This window comes from Lepidothrix coronata, unplaced genomic scaffold (genome assembly GCF_001604755.1).
Source record: "Lepidothrix coronata isolate B3197 unplaced genomic scaffold, Lepidothrix_coronata-1.0 Scaffold14, whole genome shotgun sequence".
Classification (NCBI taxonomy): Eukaryota; Metazoa; Chordata; class Aves; order Passeriformes; family Pipridae; genus Lepidothrix; species Lepidothrix coronata.
Genome location: NW_016690194.1, coordinates 9,100,590 through 9,124,696, shown reverse-complemented (window position 1 = coordinate 9,124,696; position 24,107 = coordinate 9,100,590).

Here is a 24,107-nt window from a genome sequence, read left to right as displayed (position 1 = left end):
CGCTGTGTCTCACCTAAAAAATCCACTGCGCAGGCTCGAAGGGTTAATGACCTTTCCCAAATCTTCGCTCGCGAAGACTGGCCATTATTATTATTATTATGTTTGTAGTACTCTGTAAGTAAAAAACCAGGTCTTAAGAGACTGGTTTGTGAATGCAAACACGTGTGACATAGCACTTACTGAAAACTGATCTTTTCCTTATGGCCTATTTTTCTAACAGCACTTGGTATATGAGGCAGAAAATGTTACAATGGTTTAGAAAGATTTGCTTTGCCTACAGATGTGTGATCAAAATAACGAAAGCCACATCTGACATCAAGTTCATATGACTTTGCAAAGGAACGGAAATCAGGTAGAATTTAGATCTAATTTGCAACTGGTCTACACTTATCCAATAGAGCCTGACAAATTTCAATGAAGGGCTTCTAATAAAAAACTGAACCTCCATTTCTGAAAATGCTGGAAAATTGCCTTGTCAATCAACTACAAATTCTCATTCAAAAATAATTAATCAAATCTATTGCCATACTGGCTTTATTAAAAGAAAAGAAAGTAAAATATTCAAAAGTGTGCTATCCCTTTTCCTAAAGGAAGTCCACCCTCCAAATTCTTGATTGTGCAGCTACTTGAACAGCTGCCTGTTCCTCTCCTCCTCTCATAGTGAGGCTCCAGTTACGAAATGTGGATATCGCACCCTAGGCCTCCATTATCTGTCTTGCTGGATGACAAAGGATCAAACAAGATGCATCTGACCCAGTGCTATGAGCTGTCATGTGTCCAGCACAGGCAGCTGCTTCTCTTCTTCCATGGTTTTGGTCTTACATAATGAATCCCAAGGCTGCAATGTCCTGGTGTACAGTACTACTGGAATAACAATCCTGATAGAGTAGTTAGTTTGCCCAAAACTTAACCACAGTTTCAACCATATAATCTTTTATATGTTATTATCCATGTTGTTTTTAAACAAAAGGACTGCAACTATGATTGAAAATAAAATTAAGCATTATCTACATTTGTTTGTGATCCTTTAAGTTACAGCTCTCAACCAAATGCCAAACAATTTTTTCCTGACTTTCCATAAGTCTGGAGCTTATTGCTCCAGGATTTCTCATTTGTGTCTGTCCTAGTTAGGACAGCTGAGACCAGTTCATCATGGTACGGGTGTAACCCAAAACTGTGTATTCTATAGCCTTCCATGCCATTTCCCAGAAACTGTTGTCAATAGACTATTCGCACCCTCTGCCCATAGAGCCTGACTCCTCAGGCTATAAACTAGGTGTTAAGAGGCCTGTGAGATAGGAGGATGCTCTTGTCCTCACACCCTTTGTGGAACTCCCCGCCCTGAGGGAAGTACTGAGCATTCCTGCCTGAACTGGAGGATATATAATCTTGGAGTCTTGGAACATTTTCAACCACTCATGGGATCCAGAGGAAGACTGCAGCTCACCGCTCTCAACCAGACTGCAGCTCACCACTCTCAGCTGGACTGCAATCACCACTTTTGACCAGACTGCAACAGCTCTCCCACCAGCAGGTTTTTCCCCTCTCCCTTTACTTTGGACTCAAGCGGGGCCCAAGGAACACCACTTTGTTCATGCCCCAGGGTACTGGGTTATACATTTGGGTTTTGTGGGTTAAGACCAACTGTTTGTTTGTATGATTGTACTTACTGTATTATTTCAATAAATTGTTGTTATTCTGATTTATAATCTCTCCTTTGAGTTGAGTTCATTTCCCCTGCTGGTTAACTCTTAAACCAGCACAGTGTCAGACCCCACGCCCCACCCTTATCCTGCAGCCCTAAAAAAGCATGTTCAGGGATGACAGGATCACCTTGGATTTCAGAAATCTCTTTACAGCGGTTTTATAAGATATCGATATGTTAAAAAAACAAAGCAAAGTTTGTGAATATTCTGTGGCATTAGCTCTAGCTGTCCATCCAGATAAATTGCTTTAATGACCTCTGATAATTGTCACCCAAGCCACTTAAGTCTTTTCAGTTATTCCTATTGGAGATTAGGGAACTAGCAAAGGCTATGGATCATTCCAAATGAGTGTTTTGCTTGCAGTCCCTGTGTTTTGGAGACTAAAGGATTTAACAGTATGTAGAAGCCTTCCCTTTCATTTGTTTTAGCATGAGGTAACAACCCTGACTACATTTAAGTTAATTGTGAAGGCAAACTATTATTGTGATGGCCAAGTGGCCAAAAATGTAGATAACCAGTACCTTTTGCAGTAATGGCAAAAGCAATAAGAAAATAGGTAACATTCAAGAGAAGTCTGACTTGGGTACAGTAGCTGAGATCAAAGAACAACCTGCACCATTTTCTAAGTAACTAACGAGTACATATAGTTTGGATTGAATAATTAATAACCTGAAGTATGAATCACCACCAAAGAGGATTTTTATGAAAAAAGAATCACACTGTTACAAGAAGAAGCACCCTTTTTTTTTCTTCTTTTTTTTTTTTTTTCAAAACCAAGTCTTTGCAAAATTACAAAGTTTGGGGGAGGAGGAAAAAAAAGCAGAAGTGGAGGCTGGCATTCTTCTAGAACAAGTGAGAGCTTGTTCACTGTTTGTTTATTGTAATAAGGTGAAAGATAAAAGATTGCTATCTGCACTTGAATATTCAACTTATGACAATTTTTAACGTTTCATTAGGACATAGACCTATTAATTGCTGCAGAAGTGGCATTATCATTAATTAAGTAGTCACCTTAAACACTTTACTTGAAGTGATTTAGTTTTTTTAAATTGCAATTAATTTATTTATTTCCTTTTAAACAAATATTATAATTACAATATAGTTATAGAAGTCACATTTTACTTTATTAATTACAGCATATATGTGCATGTATATTGCTCTATAATAGGTGCAAAATGTCTGTATATCCTTTGTGTAAACTTGACTATTGAGCCATATGCCCAAAAAGTTAAGGAAAAAGTATTTCAAGAGAACTTATTTTGAAAAGAAAAAGCAATTCACCACTGGGTGCCACTGTTCTTCCTTCCAGCTTTGTCTATCACTGCAGAATGATTTTAGCAGTAGAGGCCATGATCCAGAGCCCATTCACTCAGTGCTAGAGCTCACAAAGGCTTCAACAGAACGTGATGAGAATCTGAATGAATGGAGATGTGCCTATTGTATAATGATTATAAAATATGGTAGTTGCTTGTGCAACAGAAACTTTCTGGAATTTTATTCCACTACTGTACATGGATTTTGACAGTGGCAGCTTCCAAGAGATAAGTTAGTAAGCTGGTCCTGAATTCCTGAGAAGGCGGTGATAAATCTCCTGCTCACTTCAGCAGAATGACGCGCAGACTCTTAGAAATCAGTTCTTCATATGTGTAGCGAATGAATAGATTCTATGTATAGTCTCCTTCCATCTGGAGAGGGGTACACTTTAGAGCATCCATGAGAAACTGTAATTCTGTTTTCCATTCCTTCTAACTGCCATGAAGTAACACCAACATCCCCTTCATGGAGGATGCACAGTGGCTGCAATTTAGTGATGCTCACATTATTCTTCTCTTGGCTTCACTCTTCAATGGTAATATTGTTGATTTATGAAAAACTCAGGGTACTTAGATAAGCTATTTCCTGGCTCTGTGCCTTCCCTTTCTCTGTCTCTATAGAGCCTCAAGTTATGAAATAGAAAGGGAAAGCATTGTCCTAAGCTTTTAAAATCAGGCTAATGCTAAATACCTTTGGCATTTGAGAGATCTTTTCTGAATTCATCCAATATTATCTAAATGGCACAACAAAACTAGAAATATAATGTTCAGAAGCACCTTTAGTAGCTAACATATGTAAGGCCAGACTTCCAAAGATTTTTAAATGTTTGATAATCCAAACAGTAGGATTTTTGAATGCTCTAAGGTTAATGAGAGGGAGATACGTCCAGAACTTCCTGGTTATTGGCAGGTTTAGCATTGGAGGGTCCTGTGTCTAAAAGAATTACTTGTCACAAGCTAGATATATAAATATCTATGACAGACACAGGAAGGAGCCTTCACCTTACAATGATCTTCACAGAAGTCTATAAACTGAGTGGAATTTTATTTAAATTCAGCCTTGGGAAGTACTGATAAAAGCTCTCAGCACTTAAGAGTAAGTGCGTGCCTCAACTGACTGAAGTATAACTGTTTATATATATATATATTCCTCATCATGGCTGGGCTTCGCGAGTGAAGATTTGGGAAGGCTCTATCCACATTTATTAGAGGCACGCTGGTGACTTATGAGGCCGATATGAGACAGACATATCTGATTGCAAAAGGCACAGCAGAAAGACTCCTTAGATGGTGTATTCTGCAAAACACGGTTCTTTCTGTGTTGCCTTTTCTCCTCGAGAGTGATCCTGGGTATGTTCTCAAAGGAGACAGCAGCGTTATAGATGGCGTGTCTCCAGGCCTCCCGATTTGAGGCCAGAGTAGACCAGTTATGGTGATCAATATGGCCAAGGCTGAGATGTTTCAGGGAGTCCTTGTATCTTTTCTTTGGGGCTCCTCTCTTGTGGCAGCCAGTGGCAAGTTCACCATAGAGCAGGATCTTAGGGAGGCGGTGGTCCTTCATCCTGGAGACGTGCCCTGCCCAGCGCAGCTGTGTTCTCAGTAACATGGCCTCTATACTTGTGACTGCTGCTTGTTCTAGAACAGATGTATTGGTCACATAATCTGACCAGTGGATGTTTAAGATTGTACGGAGGCAGCGTTGATGGAAGCGTTCTAGGAGACACAGGTGGTGGCGGTTATATATATATGTGTATTCCTACAGAACAAGTATTTGTATTGTCAAGCTACATTTCAACACTGAACTGAATTTGCTTTAATTTGTATAAAAGGACTATTAATTGTATCTTCTGCCCTATCTCATGGAATCATAGAATTGTTAATGTTGGAGAAGACTTTTAAGATCATCCAGTTCAACTGCTAACCCAGCACTGCCATGTTCACCACTAAACCAAGTCCTCAAGCACCACATCCATGGTTTTTGAACATTTCCAGGGATGGTGATTCCCCCACTTCCCAGACAGCCTGTTCTAATGCTTGACCACCCTCTCAATGATGAAATTTTTCCTAATATCCAACCTGAACCTCCCCTAGAACAACTTGTGGCTGTTTCCTCTCATCCTGTCCCTCATTCCCTGGGAGCAGAGCCTGACATGGGTCTGGCTCCACTCTTCTGCCAGGGAGTTGCAGAGAGCAAAAAGGTCCCTCTGGGCCTCCTTTTCTCTGGGCTAAGCACTATCAGCTCCCTCAGCCTGATGCTCCAGAACCTTCCTCAACTCCGTTCCCTTCTCTGGACACACCTCAGCCCCTCAATGTCTGTTTTATTTCAACAGACTCAGATTTAGAGCAAAGTGTGGTGACATTGGGTGTTTTGGAAGATTTGCACATTCCTGCCAGAAACACAAGAAAACTACAGTTTAAAGGCAAGTGGAAGGGATTTCATAGTTTTCAGTGGCATTGAACTGTAGGACATAGACATTCCATTCCATCGCATTCCGATCCATTTTTTAAAACACTTTTTGAACCTATTCTTTAATATACATGATATGGATTAGGCTTTCAAGGATTAGATAGAAAAAATATTTTTATGTCTCTCTCCTATTAAAATGTGTTTCTGGGGTCTATGTGTTCAATAATTTTTTACAAAAGGGAATATGCTTTCACTTTTCTGAAAATACCTTCTATGTACTTGCTCATATATTTCCCAGGACAGAATATCTCCTCAGTACTGTCTAGATAGTTCAAATACAAATCAGATGTAAGTCTGCTGTATTCCAGTGCCTTCCTTTTGTTATTCTTATTTTATTCCATCATGAAATGCAAGGTTACTCCTTGCACTATAAGTGAAGGCTTAGCTATATTAATTTCAAGTTAGCCTGATATCTTTTACAAGAGTCTTCATCTCTTCTCTTGAACACAATAATAGATGCAGTTATGCAGAACTGATTCACTTAAAATGTGAGGAGAAAGCAGTAATTGTGAGGCAAAAAAAAAAGGTTTGTTCTAGGTTTATAGAGGGGAAAAAACTGATGAAGCTATACATAATAAGGCTTATGTACATAAGGTTAAATATTTTATAGGCTGTTTATTTTGTAAGACTAAACTATACCAGTGAGGACAAAAAAGATAAGTCAAATAGCAGAACAAAACTCCATTAAAAAAAAAAATTATAACTCTGTACTTAAAATTTCCAAGTGTTACAGAAAGTGGGTGGTCTTTTTAATTTTGTAATATATAACTCCAACCTAATTTCAGACACTCGGATCATTCACTTAATTTTTTTTTTTCATGTATTTTGCCTGGAGTTTCCTTCCTTTGTTTAGATAGGTAAACTTACTTTTAGTTAAGCACAGCTGTTTGGGTGCTTTTTAATTAAAAAAGAAAAAAAAAAGTCTGTGAGTGATTTAATCTAAAGGGATATTTGTTGAGTATTAATGTATTCATATATACAGCATTTGCAGTTGGAGCCAGATAGAACCACTTGTCTTCGCCTTGCAATCCTTGGTGTCACTTGAACTGCTCATGTGACAACATTCTAATATGAAAAGAGACAATAGGCATTGTTGGGCTCACGTATTAATAAATAAGAGCCACAGTGTGTGCAAACAAAGGCTGCTTCCTGGAACACTGTGTCACATGATTCCCAGGGTCAATCCTGATGGCTTTACCCCGATGAGATCAATGAGCTCTATTCTCTGGACATTAATTTTACAACACCAAGGAGGAGACATTACTATTGCACGATCCCAAATTCTGACCTCAGTTTTGTAAGTGTGATTTCGATCAGAAATGACCTACTGATGTGGGAATTGTATCTGGTGTTACTGCTGGGCTCTCTAAAAAAGGCTCATATGAGCAGGGAAAACAGACCCAGCTGCCATTGGGAATCTTTGCAGAGTTGTAATTAGATGGTAAAATCCATATGAATCACCACAGAAGGTGTAAGAGAAGAACTCTTAAGGATTTTAAGCAAGTGTCCCATTTTTCTACTTAGCAGTGAATTAATGAAAAGAATAAAGACTACGTGACTCTGCCTATGGGGCTTATAACCCTTCTGCTTTTTCTCTCCTTCTGCTTTTTGTCTAAACTTAGAATTAAGTCACACTGAAGATGAGTGTTTTGCTTTCTTCCTTGTGTGTTTTTCAGTGCCCTTATTGCTGAAAGGGCTCCCTTACTTTTTGGATTGTTAAGTTTTAAGAGATTTAGTTTATCATATAAAAGACAACCAGAAGTACGAAAATTATCTTAGAAACAACAGTCAGTCTGAGGTCTGTACCCCTAACTGATACTTCCTGCTTTCTAAACATGTCTAATATTTATTTTCTAGACTGCTAATAAACACACGTGAACATTATTCCTAAAAAAAACCAGTTAAATGTCTTTGACAGTGTGCCTATTACCTAGGAAAACCTGCTATAAACTGGTTAACTAGCTTTTGTTCATGTTGGGGAAGCTGGAATAGATGACCTTTGAAGGTCCCTTCCAACCCAAATCATTCTGAAAATGGATGTGTGTTTGAGGGTAGTGTGTGTGTCTGTTTCTATAGCAAAATCAGTTTTTTAAACCTTCTGTATTATTCTCTTCCCCATTACTCACCCATATACCTTGACTCCCTGTTAAAGCACTACCTCATAACTTCTTTACATTATTTGCACATGAATCTAATACAGAGTGCAGCATTGCCCTAGGAGATATTTCCCACTTAAAAGCAATTTGGTGAGAAAAGTAGTTAGAGCCCTAATCCTGATGGACAATCTGAGGAGAAAAACAAAGGGAATATCTCTTTAGGAGATTCTACCAGGAAGGAGGAAACCTGGAATAAACCAAATCCTGAAATCCTCCTGGGGTTTTTATACTCATGAAATTCTGTCAAATATATAGCAGAGGTTGTAACTAAAATACATCTGCTATTGTAGATGGCTGGTACTGACTGACTAGCACTTGTTAATTAATTGATCTACAGTCTGTTCAATCTTAGTTAACATTAAAGTTTATGAGATTGTCCAGACAATGTAATTAAAAGTGGTGGTGGGGTTTTTTGGGTTGTCCTTTTTTTTTTTTACATACGTCACTAATAATCCAGCACTGGTTTGGACAAGAGAATAAAAAGAGTAAGAGGAATGAGTCCTTACCAAGATTCTCATCATCCTTCAGAATGACCAAAGAACATGGGTTTCCATCATTTTCTCTGTCTCCAGCCTCTGTCTCTAATGCAGACTGTTCAAATTCCAAGAAATTTCTGAGAGCCTCAGAAAATGCATCCCAGAAGGTTTGTTTCCTTTTGGTCTTTGACCACTGTCAAACAGACAAGATTAATGCTAAGAAAAGTAGCAATGGGATCTCCCTTATCTCTGACTCTGTCATGAATTTGGACCTGCCCTTGTGTGCATCAGGCTCCTGAAAACTCAAGCAAGGCCCTGGCACAAAGTAACAGATACAAGCTACTAATACCTAGGTGTACAAATGTATGCAAAAGGTCATCAATATGTCCATATACACATATATAATCAAAACAATAAGCATAGCCCATGTTTATCTAGTACTGCTTGTCTATAGTTTCTTTTTCAACACAACACTATATCCTTGGAAAACTTTCTATGTACTGCTAATAAAAATAAATACCAGCCCAAAGAAAAGGAGAAAGTTTCATATGCACTGGTTGCCTAGTTGATATTTCCCCTGAATTATGTCTACTCCTCCCTCTGTGTCAGTACAAATAATTATGAAGTTCAAGGTCAACTTCATATTAACATTTGAGTAGAATCAATCTTCTCTCCTCTTTTACTGAAATGAATTCATAACATAATTTTGGTTTTTTAAGAAAATAAAGGCAACTATAACAAGTTTATCTCCACATTTCATCCAGACTGTCTCTCCCAGACACCAGCAACTGTACCAAAGCTTTTCAGGTGACTACGGAATCCATACAAATATAGACCAGCCAGATTTTTCAAATGCTGAAAGTCTAAGACATTGTGCCACATTCCTATCCTGCTGAACTAACCCTGACTAGGCAGATTACTGGGAATACTTCAGACACTTTATCAAATTGTGTAATGGCTCCAGAATACTTGATATAAACAAAGATTAGTCCTTGGCTGTGGCAGTACCCTATTTAGGCCAGTGCCCATTTAGACTGTTTTCCCTCTGTTTCTTTGTGAGTTCAGGTCTACAAAAGCAATACAGTATTTCAGCTGGTACATTTCTAGGGGATTATTGTTCTTGACGGGTGGTTAAATATCATTCAATGCATCCAGTAATTGCCCAAATATGCGTTGCCTATTGTGTTTTAGTGTTTAAATAGAACAGTGTGAGGATAAGTTTGTTTGAAGTAAGGTAGTCTTAGCAGCAGTGTTTATACATGAAAGTGCATAAATACTATTATTTCTGTAGAGCCAGAAGTGAAATTCCTTCTCTACAGCTAGTTCTGCCCGAGCACATGCTTAAGTTTTCTGTCATACCCAGCTGAACACAGAATCATGAAATTGTAATTATTAGTAATAGAGAAACCTATTAGGTAAGTCCCGCAGGGACCAGCACAGCATCACGGACAGTAATCTCTCGTACTACATGTAGTTATACAACTAATGTAAGTAGTTGGAACTTTCTATCTCTCTATCCAGTTAATTCTGCCCGCATGCAGGCTTACGTTTTGTATTATTCCCAGATTATCAGAGAATCCCAAAATCAGAATTATTAGTGATAGAAAAACCTATTACGTAAGTCTGCCAGGGAGCAGCATGGCATCATTGACACAGTAATCTCTTATAATAAATGCAGTTATACAGCTAATTTTAGTAACTGGATCCTTCTTCAAACAAATGCAGTACTTCTGAAGCTGCTTGTATCTAATGTCGCTACAAGAGAATTGTTCTGTAAAACGAGTTCAGTTTTGTTAGTGAGGAAGGAACACGAACACTGGTACAGCAGTGCTGTATTTGGAGCAGAATATTGGCTTAAAGAGAATGGCAAAGATATAACAGATCAGCTTTTGTTCTTGTTTTTCCAGGCAGGATGTTTGCCTCTGCTAACTAATTACATAACCGATGGCTTTGCTTAGTCTTAAATGTCATGCTCTTGGTGGTGTGAATGGTGTACACAGATACACTTGTGCCTTGAACACACAATATAGTTTGTGCTTCTTTCTCTTTTCCTGTGGATTTTTAGGGTTGGACAAATAATTTATATCATCTTTCATCTGAAACTTTTTAAAGACATGTGTAGGCTGCATCTTCATAGGAAAATAATCATAGGCAAAATGGTTGCCAGTTATTCTGTGTGTAGAAATAGAGCTACACATAAATCAGTGTGCTGGTGTCATGTACGTATTGGCCTGCCTTTGGCTATGGTCAGTAGAACAAGCAGCTTATCTCAGGATTTCTAAACCAGTAAATCATATATTGTATCATATTTATGCAGAAAACAGTGAACCAGCCTACCTGCCCAATCAAGAGATTAAAGAAACAAATGCTCTAGAGCAGAGTGGCTCTGCTCTCAACAGCTAAAGGTATCTGAACTCCTGTGGAACCCTGTGTCCTGGCTCAGTTATCTTCGAATCACATGAGCAACAGGATCTTGCTTCTCTTAGGATGGCAACACATACCAGAAGGCTACCTGCCTAAGCAGTGTTTTCCTGCTCATCTTGCTGAAAGGTGAGACAATCAAACAAAAGGCTAATAAAGTTGGCCTTCAGCCCAGACCCTGAAAATCTGGTGTGACCACGTTCTGTTAAATGCTGAGGATGGAGTTCTGTTCTTCCTAAACATCTGACAACTGTCAAACTGTCAGGCAGCAATTATCTGACTGTGCCTCTCCTAAATGGCTGCTTAACAGATCTGTTGTATCTTCATGGCCCTTTTGGTACCAGCTATAGAAGAGATCCCAGAGACACCTTTGAAGGCGTCTGCATTGACCAGATTGTCAGGAAAAGGCAGATCTGTATGGTAGCACCTCATTTCTTATTGTTGTCCTTGGCCTTTTCATCCTGTCTCTGCATTGCCAGCAGGTTTGCTGGGTCCTGTTACCACCTCCTGATATTCTAACTCAGCACTGTACAGTAGAGTTTCTCTGTGGGACATTAAACCCCTCATTCCAAGAACTCAGATTCTGATAAAATCCTCCATTAAATGTGAAAAAACAGATTCACCACTTTCTTTTATTGATGCTGATGTGATCTGTTTCACTGAATAGTTGGCAGCAGAGTACAAGCAGAGAAACTGGCAGCTGGAGATGGAACTGAAACACTGAACATATGAATTTTAGTTCTGTCCTGATAAGGCCAGTTGGGTCACAGATCAGCAAGGCAGGAGGAACCTGTATTTGGGAGCCTGTACTTAGAGAAGCTTATGGAAGAGGTGGGAGGAAAATGAGGTGTCAGGTTTTGTGATTGTAGTGTCTGCACATTTTCTCAGTGACTATCTTTTGTTATCAGTATTCAGAAAGTGTAATTTGAGGTCTGCCCTAGAACTCTAGGCATGGTGGCAAGGTTGACACAGACAATTTTAAGGTAAAAGGCTGCAGCAAAGACAGAATCATAAAAATACCACTCCACCTTCATAACACCTGTAAGAATTAAATGTCACTTCACTGTGTGCAGTCAGTTAATCTCAGGGACATGTATGCTACACAATAGCAACTTAATAGAATTAATAAGAAAATTTTAGTCAGTGGATTGAAGCCAGGACATTGGGATTTACATGCACACATTTTACAGTGCTGAAAACAACAACAAGACTTTTAAATATCCATAAATAGAAAGAAACTCAAGTTTTTTGTTGGTCTGAAAGACAACCTAGAGCATAACATGCTAACATTTTTAATAAGTAGTGATTTAGCAATAATTTCAGAATAATACCCCTTTATCAAGTAAGTCTAACTTCATTTAGTAGTCTGTAGAAAAAACCAAAAACCAATGATCAAACAAACAAACAAACCAAAAAAAACAAAAAAATCCCCCAAACCCATACACGGAAACCAATCAACCAACCAAAAAAAAAAACCCAAAAAAACAAAACAACAAAACCAACCCCCAAACAAACAAAAAAACCCACAGGCTGGATATATAAAACATAACCAATAATTTATAAATTTTAAGAAAACGGGAAACGTGAGTACTTGGTCTAGATTAAAACTGTCAAATTCACTTAGAAAATAATTAGTACAATCCCAACTAGCTTGAGCTTCCTGAAAGATAAATATCAGAGTTCATGTTGTCTATGTAGGCTCCATCTCCAGTCTATTGAAAGATACAGAGGAGCAGAGGAGCCAGAGGCCTGTTTGTCTTGTTCTGCTTTCAGTGTCTAGGAATTGTCTTTGCTTTTTACAGAGACAAAATTCAATGACTGAGAATAACAACATGCTCAGACTCCAAAACTGGGATGATAGCAAGTGACAGACAAATATCTTAAATATCTGCAATAATAAGATACAAAATGAGGAGATCTACTATTTTTTATGACCTACAAAAAACCCGCATACAATATTTCAGGCAGAGTGTGCAGGTTCATACAGTAAGAAGTTATGCACTGAAGGAATATTTCTCTAGGTTGTCTGATGCAAAGTAAAACAGAATATAATGTGTGATAGAAATTTGCACCATTGAATTTTTTTGTACTAGCAATAATAATACTTTTGACCACTGTTATCTTTTGGCCTGGTGCAAATTTAGGAAAGGATATATTGAGTGCCTGAAGAGAGAGATGGCCTTGTTTTCATGTGGATACTTCAGGTAGATCTAACACAGAGTTACAGTATGCTTGAGAATATAATGCAAATTTGCCACATTCACTATTAGAACTATTTTGCCAAAATTTTTTTCATAATGGGATTTCCATTTGTAAAGATAACATTTAAAAAAAAGAAAGAGGCCATAGTTGAAGAAGAATATTTAATAAAGAGAACTGGGCTGTGGGGTAGATGAAATGGAAAGTTAACAGGAAGCAAAGGCCTTTTATTAAATAAAATATAAATAACATATACTGTAATAAAAAAGTCTTTTATTTTAAAATAATCCTCGTGGACAAGGTACACAGAAGATCTTGTCTTAACTGCATTGCTTTCTAAATCCTGCCATTTGGGCTTCCCAATGCAGACACTGATTAGAAGTTTTATTATGCCTCTCAAAGGTGTAACTCAAGGGCTAGTAGCTGTTAAAATGGTTTCCACAATGATTCTCTGGCTTGTTCAGGCCATAGCCGAAACACAACCATTATTCAGCTACCAGTGGAATTAATGGGAACTGTGGTAGCATCTCAGCTTTTGACTGTACTTTGTCCTTTTTTACTTTGAAACACTGTAATGTAAAATCTCTAGGAAATTAAAAGCAGCTTGTGGAGAAAAGAAAACAGGGAGGACGACTGAGGAGGAAGGGAAAGAAATTACTTTGTGATGTTTTTATAATTAGACATAATACTTAAGTTACTTTGACCAACTCTACATATTTCTGTGTCTGGAAATACCTGTTCTAGGCAGGGGTTCAGCCAGTATTTTTAAAATTCTTTAATTAGTTCCACTGTCAGCAACATGGATAGTTACTAGTATAAGTCAGTCCTGGATGAGATCTGTGAACTGTGTATGGCTTAGCTGAAATTTGTATTTGTCTCAAAAGTCATCTCCTCCCTCCCTGTGGGGTAATGTGTCCCAGACTTGTGTGGAACTTTCTCTTTATCTGACATTGAAGAAAGTAGAGATTGCATTTTTGTCTGCCAACAGCTGAAGAAAGTTATCAAAATTGTTTTATGAAATAAAAAGAACTTGAGGCACAATTATTATTGTTTGTTCTTTAATGATTTGTTCACTCCTCAGCACTGAGAACATCTACAGACTCTTAACATTGTGCAGATCACAGGGTCTATAAATATTAAACAGCTTATCACATTGAGCTATAGTAATATGTCCAAAATAAAGGAAAAATGAGAAAATGTCCTCTGTCATTTCTGAGCAACTTTATGTTTCACTGGTTAAGATATTCAATCTTATTCATTTGACACTTTTCAGGTCAATTGTTTTAATCATTCTCAAATCAAACATATTTTGAACAGAAAGTACATTGATACGTATGCCTTATTATAGCACTAAATTTATTTTAAGCTTAAGGAAACATGGAAATTCAATTCAAGATAATGGCTGAGCACTTGTGAATTAAAACTCAGTTCTGGGAGACCAATACACTTTTAAAATCATAATCTCCATTAAGTATTTCAAAAGTCCTCCTTATATGAAGGGCAATTTAATTTTCTTAACTTTTTGATAGCCTTGAAAGACCTTCTACTTGGTTTGTCCCACTAACGGACAAGTCAAAATTCCTGCAGAAGTTCCCTCTGAAGTTTTGAATGTTTTGGAAAAAAAAAATTACTATTTAAAAATTAAATGGATATTCTAACTTATAATTGAAGGAAACCAAATCTTGGATATGAGTCAATGTGCTCAATGACAGGGCTGCCAACTAGACCTAAACGAGCTGGAAAATGGGCCAACAGGAATCTCATAAAATTCAAGAAGACCAGAAGCCCAGTCCTGACCTGGGATCGAATAACTTGGTCTGACCATGGCTGTGAGCAGCACATTGGATCAGAGACCTCTGAACCTCCCTCCCAGTCTGAATTATTTTATTAGTCTCTTATCCCTTGGCTCTATGATGAATTTATTTCTTAAACATACCAATAGTCCTAAATAAATTGGTTTAAATTTATTTTTTCATTAGGTCTTTTTTTAAGTATCTCACAACTCTTGTAGCAGAATATCCTAATATAAGTCACATATGACCTATTTTTCCTCGATGATTATGCTTAATATCTCAGTTCCTTTATCTTGAGTGATATATGAAAGTAGTTTGGAACAGGCTATGCAGACTAAAAAAGCCAAGGTTGTGCTCTTTTTGTCTCTCCCCATCTCCCCTATGATGTGACGGTTTTATCAATTGCCTGACCTGCTGCTGTTAGTTAATATGCACCAAAACAGTTTTCATCATAAGCCTCAGAGCAGCTTTTTCTGATTTATCAGTCGAATCTGAGCCAAAGGAGCACTTTGCCTTTTCTGTCCCTGCTGTGTTCAGTGACACTGGACTGCCACTAATCAAACCAGGCTGCCAGAACAAACTTAAAAACTTCAGACAAGTTTGTGGCTGATAACAGCCTGACCACATGCCTGACTAGGAAGCTGTTAATGGACTATGGGAAACTATTAATTAAAAAGATAAAGAATTTGAAGCAGATACCTAGCGGTTGTGAAGGCAGTCATATGATGAGTGGTGAGCTAAGGTGCCAAACCTGAGACTCATTGGTACAATCCAGCTTTCATTTAATTCTTAGTTTTTGTGAAAATATAACATCTGATTTCTGCATACCACTTGGGGTGCGTGGGGGGGGAACAGGAAACTATGGCAACATCTGTCTTAAAAAAATCACCGACACATCTCAGGCCTCAAGCTGCAGCCCCAGAAGGCTCACAGAGGAGGAAATAACCCATTGAAAATAGTGGAAATATTTTTAAAGCCGAACGAGCTTTTGTGAGGTCTCTCTCCAACCTCCCCTCTCCACCAGACATGGCAGAAGGCTCTTCCCCTACCTTGGTTCTGCATTTCCCACAGGAATTGCCATCTGTGAAAGGCCATCCCTGTTTTATTCTGCTTGTTCACCACTTATTGCATGGGAACTGTTGTGTTCCCATCCAAAAGGTGCAGCTTGGCAGCAGAAGAGGCCAAAAGTTTGCCCTGTCGTTGTTGGGAAAGATAAAAGGTTGGTGGAGCAGGAGGTTTAGCCCTTCCTGGGAGGTGACATTCTGGAAAGTGGTAGCTTTATCCCAAGATATTAAAAGCTACAGGAAAAGCCAATATTCTCTAACTAACACAATATTAACAATCAGAGCAGAAGGCATATCTCCAGCAGGTTTTATGTGCAGCATGTTTTCATCTAAATAAAGAAGCTCATATTTAAGAATTGTGTGGAGCTCCCATTCCGCGATGAACAGTGAAAATTTGCATGAACACCCAACAACCAATTTTACAAAGTTTCACACCTTTGTGTGGGGACTATGGGAGAGGAGAAGCAGCCTGCTGGTCGGCAAGTGCAGCATCTCTAGGCCAAAACCTATATGGGCATGATAAAAAAAAAAATCCAACGCAAAGCCAAGCCTCAGGTTAAGCTTAAAAAGTAGCATATGGGAATCTTAAAAGGAGAGGCTTAGCATGGGTAAAATTATAATTGTTTGTGGTTGTTTTGTTCAGTGATGAATCCACAGACAGCAGAGCACTAGAAATTAATCCTTCTGCATCTGCAAAACTCCCAACGCTGTGGATGAGTGGAGGGATCTGTACTTATACCTCAGCTGACGCTGAGTTTTGTGAGGTAATGGGGAACTGCTTTTACAGCCCAAAAATTCCATGCAAAGAACAACTGCTGCCATATTTAACTTGAAATAGATGCCCAGTGACAGTCTGTGTCGGTGCAAGAAGTTAGCATATTCTCTGCGTGGTGTGAATTCCTCCTGCAGAGCTGAGTGTGAAGGAGGAAATCAGGTTTTTATGGGATGCAGAGTAGAATTTGTAGGGAGGAAAAAGGCAATTCAAATATTTAGCAGTTCAAACCAGTTTTAATTTTTAATGAACGTTTATGTGGGGAACAGAGGTGCCAATTATATTAGTCTTTTGTGCAGAACAGCCTCATTTCCTTTTTGGGTTAATGGAAAGTGATTTCAACAGGCTTTAAAAGAAAACAAGTATTGTGGATGTGGTTCTCCCCTTTTTTTTTTTCCTTTTAAAAAATGTTAGACATAAAATCAAAATATCAACTATATTTTTAGACTGCCAGCTCTAATAAGACAGAGCTATAAGACCAAGTGTCACAAAAAGTATTTGGAAATAGCTACCATTAAGGCAGAATCTTTGAAACAGTAATATATGCTAGAAATTAAGTATGTTCCAGGATATCTTAAAAGAGCCAAGATCCCAAGTTTTGAAAACCTTGAGAACTGTGAATAGTCTTATCTATGTTAGCTAAAGTAAAGTAAAGAAATGTGTGCCAAATCCTTTTTGCCTTAGCTACGTGTAGTCATTTAAGGACAGTATAACAAAACCTAAATATTTGTCTTCCTTGAGACTAGCTATGTAATATTTCCTGCACAACATCTGCACAAAGAATCTGAAGATCCACTGTGAACCGGAATAAGGTCTGACATTAATCCAACACATGCAGCTTTTTTTCACCCACGAAAAATTCTTTTAAAATGTTAAAGTAACATTTCATAATTGCAGATACAACTATTTAGTCAAGTTCTGAGGAAGGCTAAATTAAACACTAAAAAAAAAAAAAAAAAGAAAGAAACCTTGCTTTTAAGCAGGGTTCACAGCCTGGGAAAGATCAGCAGGCTGCATTTGAGAACAGATTAATTTATCCTTAGCTAATTACCCTGCAAGGTTCAGCTGAGCTGCCAGCACCACTAACAGTCAAGACATATCACAATGTGTTGTTCTGTCTGATAAACTCATTCACTGCACACATTGATTTTTCTCTGTGCACGTAAAATAAAACCTAGGCACTCAACAGTGTTACTGCTCATCTCATTCGGATCATATTCTGCCTTTTTGTTATGGCTCATTATTTTCAACCCAGTTTTTGCATCATTCCTTCTGATTTGAGGAGGAGTCTGGCAGCTAGGACCAGTGTGTTCTAGTTCTTGCTCTGCTGCTTATTATTTGTGTAGTTTTAACATCTCTGACTTCAATTTGCCCATCTGTGAAACCGGAATAGTACTTGAAAGTCCCCAAGGATCTTTTAAAGTATAAAGTTGTTCTCACTGTGAAACTTACACATATTGCATGGGAACATAAAACTGTAGCAGTCAAGAAATACACTGTGTTAATTTAATTGTAATGTGGCATGGTAAGAACATAGTTTAGTTGTCATCTGAATTATGCATAGACGTAAAAGCCATCATTCATCAAGAAGTCAGTACCTTTTTTGTCTTTTCAGAATATAAAGACATTAAAAGAACTGCAAATTTCATTGAAAGCGTTCGAAGATCACACAGGTTTCCTTTCTTTTTTTTTAGTTACCTAATAATGTACATATAATGATAAAAAAAAATGAATTAAACCTGGTGTGACTAGTAGGCCTTTTTTGACATAACTATGAATAATTACACTCTTGTTAAATCTACTGTTTTCTGCAAAATCAGAATGTATTTTTATGTGATATCAGCCAGTCATTACTATTGATATTAATGAGAATCAAACCAGTCTCTTTATACTGAAAACTTTATAGTATGCAGAATCTTCATCAAAATGTGGAGACAGTCTTCTTTGAATGAAGATGCACAATGAAGTTTAGTTGGGATATTATTTTCTAAAAAGCCAGTCCTTAGGTTCAGAGCAGCAGAAAGCCTTTTTATTTCTAATTTCTGTTTTTGTTAAACAATAAGGCTTTAAACAAAACCAGTTTCCTTAAAGTCTGACATAAAATATATCTTGCTGTCTGCAGAATAAGAATGGCCAGTGTACTTTCTTTTTAGGAGTACAGCAGAACTAGAAAGTAAACACGCTCCTCATTTGTGAGTAAGCAAAGAAGTACTGATCATTAGATTACAGCAAAAAGGAAACTTCAGAAGTTTAAAAAATTCTGTATGTGTTTTAAAAATTTTAAAAATTCTGATGTGTTACAGGCTGTAACACATTACATCACTGACTGTTGCTTGATAGAAGAAGAGTAATAATCAGAATAATTATCCCCTCCTTGAACCCACCTACAGCACACAAGGGTTTGGTTCAAAAATGGCTCTGGCATGCACAAACCCCAGACTCTTTGCAGAGGGATTTAAACCAGAGGCTGTGCTCAAGATGCACCCCAGCCTCTGGCTGGGATAGATTCCAAGCCACTACAGTGGAACTTTGTGCATCTGTGGGCTGTATGCGCAATGTGAGTCCTAAGTTCAGAGGGACAAAGCAAATTTAGCCTGAAGTAAAACCCCTGAACTCCTTCAGGTGTTGATGTTGGGTGTGTCAGCAACAACACCTTTGAGTTACTGCTTGACTACTCCTGTTGTACCAAATTTCTTACTTGGACATTGCAGAAATATCAATTATTACGACTGGTCTCTCTAGTGTTATGGTAGTATTACTCTTAAAAATCATATCAGAATTGTAACTGGGATTAAAAGTTGCTGGTTTGGCTCAAATTATGGTGAGAGTCTTCTGTGACATTTTAGAACACAATCTGCAAAGTTCCTGCTGTTATGTTGCTGGAGGCTAGTGTTGTCTGTTTTGATATATTCTTAAGAGCAGAATAGCATTGTTTCGTGGCATTCAGGGACAATAACAACCTTTAGTTAGCCTTTTGAACCATCATCCAGTCTGTTGACATTATCTTTTAGCTATCTTAAAATCAAACAACAGCATTATATAATGTGCACTTTGTAAGATTACTGTCTTGTTAATAAAGTTCTCAGCTGACCCTGTGTGTGAAAGCTTTTTGTAGCTGGTCTGGAGAGAGCTCTCAGGTGAAGCTCTCACCAAATTCTTGAGGACTGTACCTTTATTTCTGCATTAATTCAGCTGATCTGACACCGAGCTTGGACATTTGGGGTCTGATACATTACAAGCCTCTGTGGAAACCACTGTATCCTCAGTGGTGTCACCACTCTGTTAGGACAAAAAAATGACTGCACTAAAACTTAACACAAGTTCTTCCAGCCCAGATGTCTTAAGTTCAGTAGTCAAAGCCAGAGATATTTGGGAAAAGCATCACAGTCTGTAGTTATTCTTCTCTGATATTTCCCCACTGAGAGTACTAGTCAGCTCAGGAGTAATTTCTTCAGATGCACCATAAAAGTTGGTATATTTTCATGTAATAGATGTTTCTAGAGAATTTGTTTAGTCTCGTTAAGACTATTTTTTTTGATGGGGGGATGGATACACAACATCTTGTGTCATCCTACAATTTAACTGCATGCTGTATAAAAAAATCTACCTTTTTTTTTACTACATGCTTCTTAATTGCATTTAATGCATATTCGTTCTTGAATTGGGAAAAACAGTAAATAATCATCCTCTATTTCCTTTCTTTGTTTAATGCATGGTTTTATAGTCCTTAACTGTATCCCTCCTCAGTCATTTCTCTAGATGTCTGCACAGGAAAACTTTCATCCTTTTACCCATTTCTCCATAAGCCTTGGTTCTACTATATCCTTTTAAGAGGGAGCATCTTAAAATTATAAGAAATATACACAATATTCAAAGTCACACAACATTCAATATCATATATAACAATACTGTGTTATATATGGTAAAACAGTGAGCTTTCCTGTTCTGTTCCCTCCTTTGTTTTTGTTGCTAACAGGAACAGACATAATGTTTTCACAGAACTAGATAAACTATCATAAAGTTAAAATCCCAGTCCTGGTCGTTATTACTCAACTTGTAGCCACTCACTGTACATATACATTTAGGATAACTCTTTCCCTGCGTCTTGCTTTGCTTTTATCTACACAGCATTTTCTCAGTTATTTTATGCACTAGTCGCCTTTTTCCTTCTCTACTTCCTTATAGCTTATTTTTACTGACCTGAATTGCTGTAGTTTAAAGAGAAAACTGTAACTCTGGTATCACTGGTTTTCTCAATTTATTAACATGCTGAACGGTCTGTCCCATGTCCTAAGGATATATTACTCTTCTTCATAGGGGCATGAACCACCTGTAACCCTGTTTCGAGCTCTCAGCAGGGGAAGGTGCAAGAAGTTTCTCAGCTCTGAGCAATTTATGCTGCAACAACTTTTTTGTTATTGCAAACTGAGCAGTTACCAAACCTGATTGAAGTTGCACATGGTCCAAAACTGACATTTCTTCCTGGTTTAAATATTCCTTGTATTGCTCCTGAATGTAAAGGAAACTTTACAAGAGCTGAAGCCTTATCTATTCACCACAATCTGTCATATTATCAGTATAACGACTCTGGGAATCACCTCTGCCTGTAAAAGAGTGGCATAAAATAATTCAGTCTCAAGCGTTCCAGTGTTTGATGCAAAACACACTTTGAAGTTTAATCATAGCAATAAACTTTTGTGGTTTCCCTTACTGTGCATGTGCTCAAAGATCATATATTTTGTATGCAGTGCAATGGCACTGTATGAGGGGACTGGGATGTTTTTTTCCCAGCATTTTTATCCCTATGTCCTGCACAGATTTCCTGCCTTAGTAGGTTATACTGATTTATTTTTGACTGCCATATCCTTAAAAAGTAAAATCTGACTTTTTCATCAAGAAAACTTAGTGATACTGGAGATGAAAAGCATAAAAGGAGACTACAGTACATGTGGAGGACAGGAGAATCAGGGAAAAAGTGGTCATTTTACAATAACTAGTTAAAGACTTAAAAAAAATAAAAATTTAAGTGGTCCAAATATATTGTAATCACACAAATAAGGAATGTTTTGATAACAAATGTTTTAGACAAAAAATTCAATTTATTTTTACTGAGGTTTTTTTCAGCTCTGGTATGGTAACTAGCTGATAACTAAAGCATGCAAACAGAATAAAAACTTGAAATTTGTAAACCTTAAGAGAAGAAAATGATTTACCTATTCAGACCACTATATACTTGCTCATCTTTACAAAAAGGAAACCTAACTCAGGGCTCAGATTTGAGAAGTGGGAAGTCAGGATGCTTACACACCATCAAGAGTGTATATAAAGTAACACACGAGGGCCTGAAGTCGCTTTGGTTTCAGCAACATACTGATTTGCCCAGTCATGTTGTAAACCGTACAGGGTATGTCTTTACTTCTCACACCTATAATTGTCCGTGCCTGGGTGGAAAACTGGAAATGCTTCAAACTTAATCTTCCCTCCTTCAAAAATATGGGAGAATTTTACTTCCCAAAAAGGTGCGAGAATTTTCAGACTTCACAGAATCAAAGTTGACCAAGTCCTGAAACATTTTTAAGAGGATACCTTTGAAACTGGCTCTGATTTCGCTAGTAACAGGTAGAAGCAAATCCAGTATAATCAAACGACAACTTCAAATATATGGCACTTAAAATTACAACACATATTTTGGTGCCAAACAGTAGATTTCAGATTCCTCATTCAAGGCACCTAAATATGAAAATCTAGTTCTTATTCTCTCATGGGAACACTTTATATCTTAGCTTTTGCACTTTGATGATAATTTTCGGTTTGTATTTTTTATTTTAGAGTGCAGAATTATGCATATCTCTTATTGTATTATCACAATTGTTATAAAAACCTAGCCATCAATGTTATTTTTTTAATATACAAGAAGTTAGAATTGGAAATTCAAATTCTTTTGTATGTTTGTAATCTAATGTTACAGTGCGGTTTGTTAGCTAAAATTTAATATAAAGACTAATGGTAAACTGACTATATGACTGCACACCGGCTTAAAGTAATGAGGTTTTGTTTTCATTGTATTTCCTTTTCAGAAGTTTCTCTTTCTGTACAGCTACAGACACAGTCAACTTTACTGTGTCACCACTACTTTAATGAAATCATCAAACCCTTCAGAAATTTTAAACTAAACTTATTGGATGCTAAGCCAAAGCCATAAAATACATTGTTGTAGTATGATGGTAGCACACATTTTTCAAAGTTTATCTCATAGAAACTCCTAAATGAAAAGCATCGAAGTGAATGGCAGAGCTTTTTATTACAAACTGTAGAGGTTTTCTCTGTTGTTCTCCTGTAAGGCAGGGAGCTACATCCTTTCTTTTCCATAGGATACGAATCCAGAAGATAAACGAAAATATGCTATTCTGAGCTACAAAGGTAGTACTGTTTCACAGAAATTCTCTCCTCTGACAGAGGAAGACATTCAGACTGAGAAGAATGACATTTTGATGTACCTGTAGATTGTACCTTGATGGTCTTTTGTGATATGTAAAATTCCTTTAAGGTCCTGGAGGCAAATTCCTTTTCTGTCTTACAAGCAAACATTCAGTAAGGAGAACTATAATAGGATCCCCAGAGCTGTGCAGGTCTGGAGCACAGATGACTGAGATTTCATGAGAACAGTATCAAAACTGTCTTCTGAAAAATCCCCCTAATGGGTTCTCTGTGGCTGTTGCTCTCATGCTACACTGCAATGCTTTTTTAGCTGAACTATCATTGTGTGCCACAGTACATTGTAGAAGAGACAGGTCAGGAGCTTTACTCATAACAGAGAAGAATAGGAAAACACAGAATTTGAATTACTTTTTGCCAGAAGCACTGTTTTGTAGAAGCTCATGCAGAGACAGAATATCGTCAAACAAAGCATCTCGGTTTCAGCAAACTTCCTTATTAGCAAATAAGACTTTTATCACAAAGAGCCCCAAACTCCACTACTGGTGCTGATTCATCATTTCTACCCTGTCAAGTGGAAAGCTTAGACTTCCAGAACCTGCGTTCAGAGAAACAAGTCTTCTCTGCACCCAGAGGTCATTCTCACTTTTCTGTGTGATCTCTTGAGACCTGGATGTTGCTTCAGTGGTCTATAAATAACTATCTGGTTTACTTGTATTAAATGTATTAGTAATGCATGTGAAAACTTATGTGCTAGTAACATAAACATGCTCATTTCAGGTTCTTAACAACCTGCTTTTCTCAACTCCTCTGCTTTGAAGGTTAAGTTTCTGTGCTGTGCTGTTTTATATTTCTTGTGGGTTGATCGCAAGGAAAGAGACTTTTACCCACTCATTTAAGTAGCAGACTGTGGAACAGCTGCCATTCATTTTAGTGTCAAAAATGAAAAAGTGCTGGCATTTACACTCTTTTGTTTCCTTCATTTATGTACAATACATTTTAGATTTGTTTTCATACCATAATGTTTTGTGTAAGCAGTGCTTATACCACGCCTTTGCTCTTTTTTGTGGATAGTGCAAGTAATCCGCTGCTGATCCTGCAGCTTTATGGAATAGACAAGGTTATTTCCAAGCATTTTCCAGGGGCTGGAAGCCCCAGTGGACAGAATCGCCCATCTCATTTCATATCCAAAGGGAAACACCCAGAATGTGAGGAAATTGCCTGAAATTTTGGGCATTAATTTATGAACTGGATTCAGTGGCAGACAAAGGACGTTGGCCCATCAGGAAGTAAAACTGTGCAGTG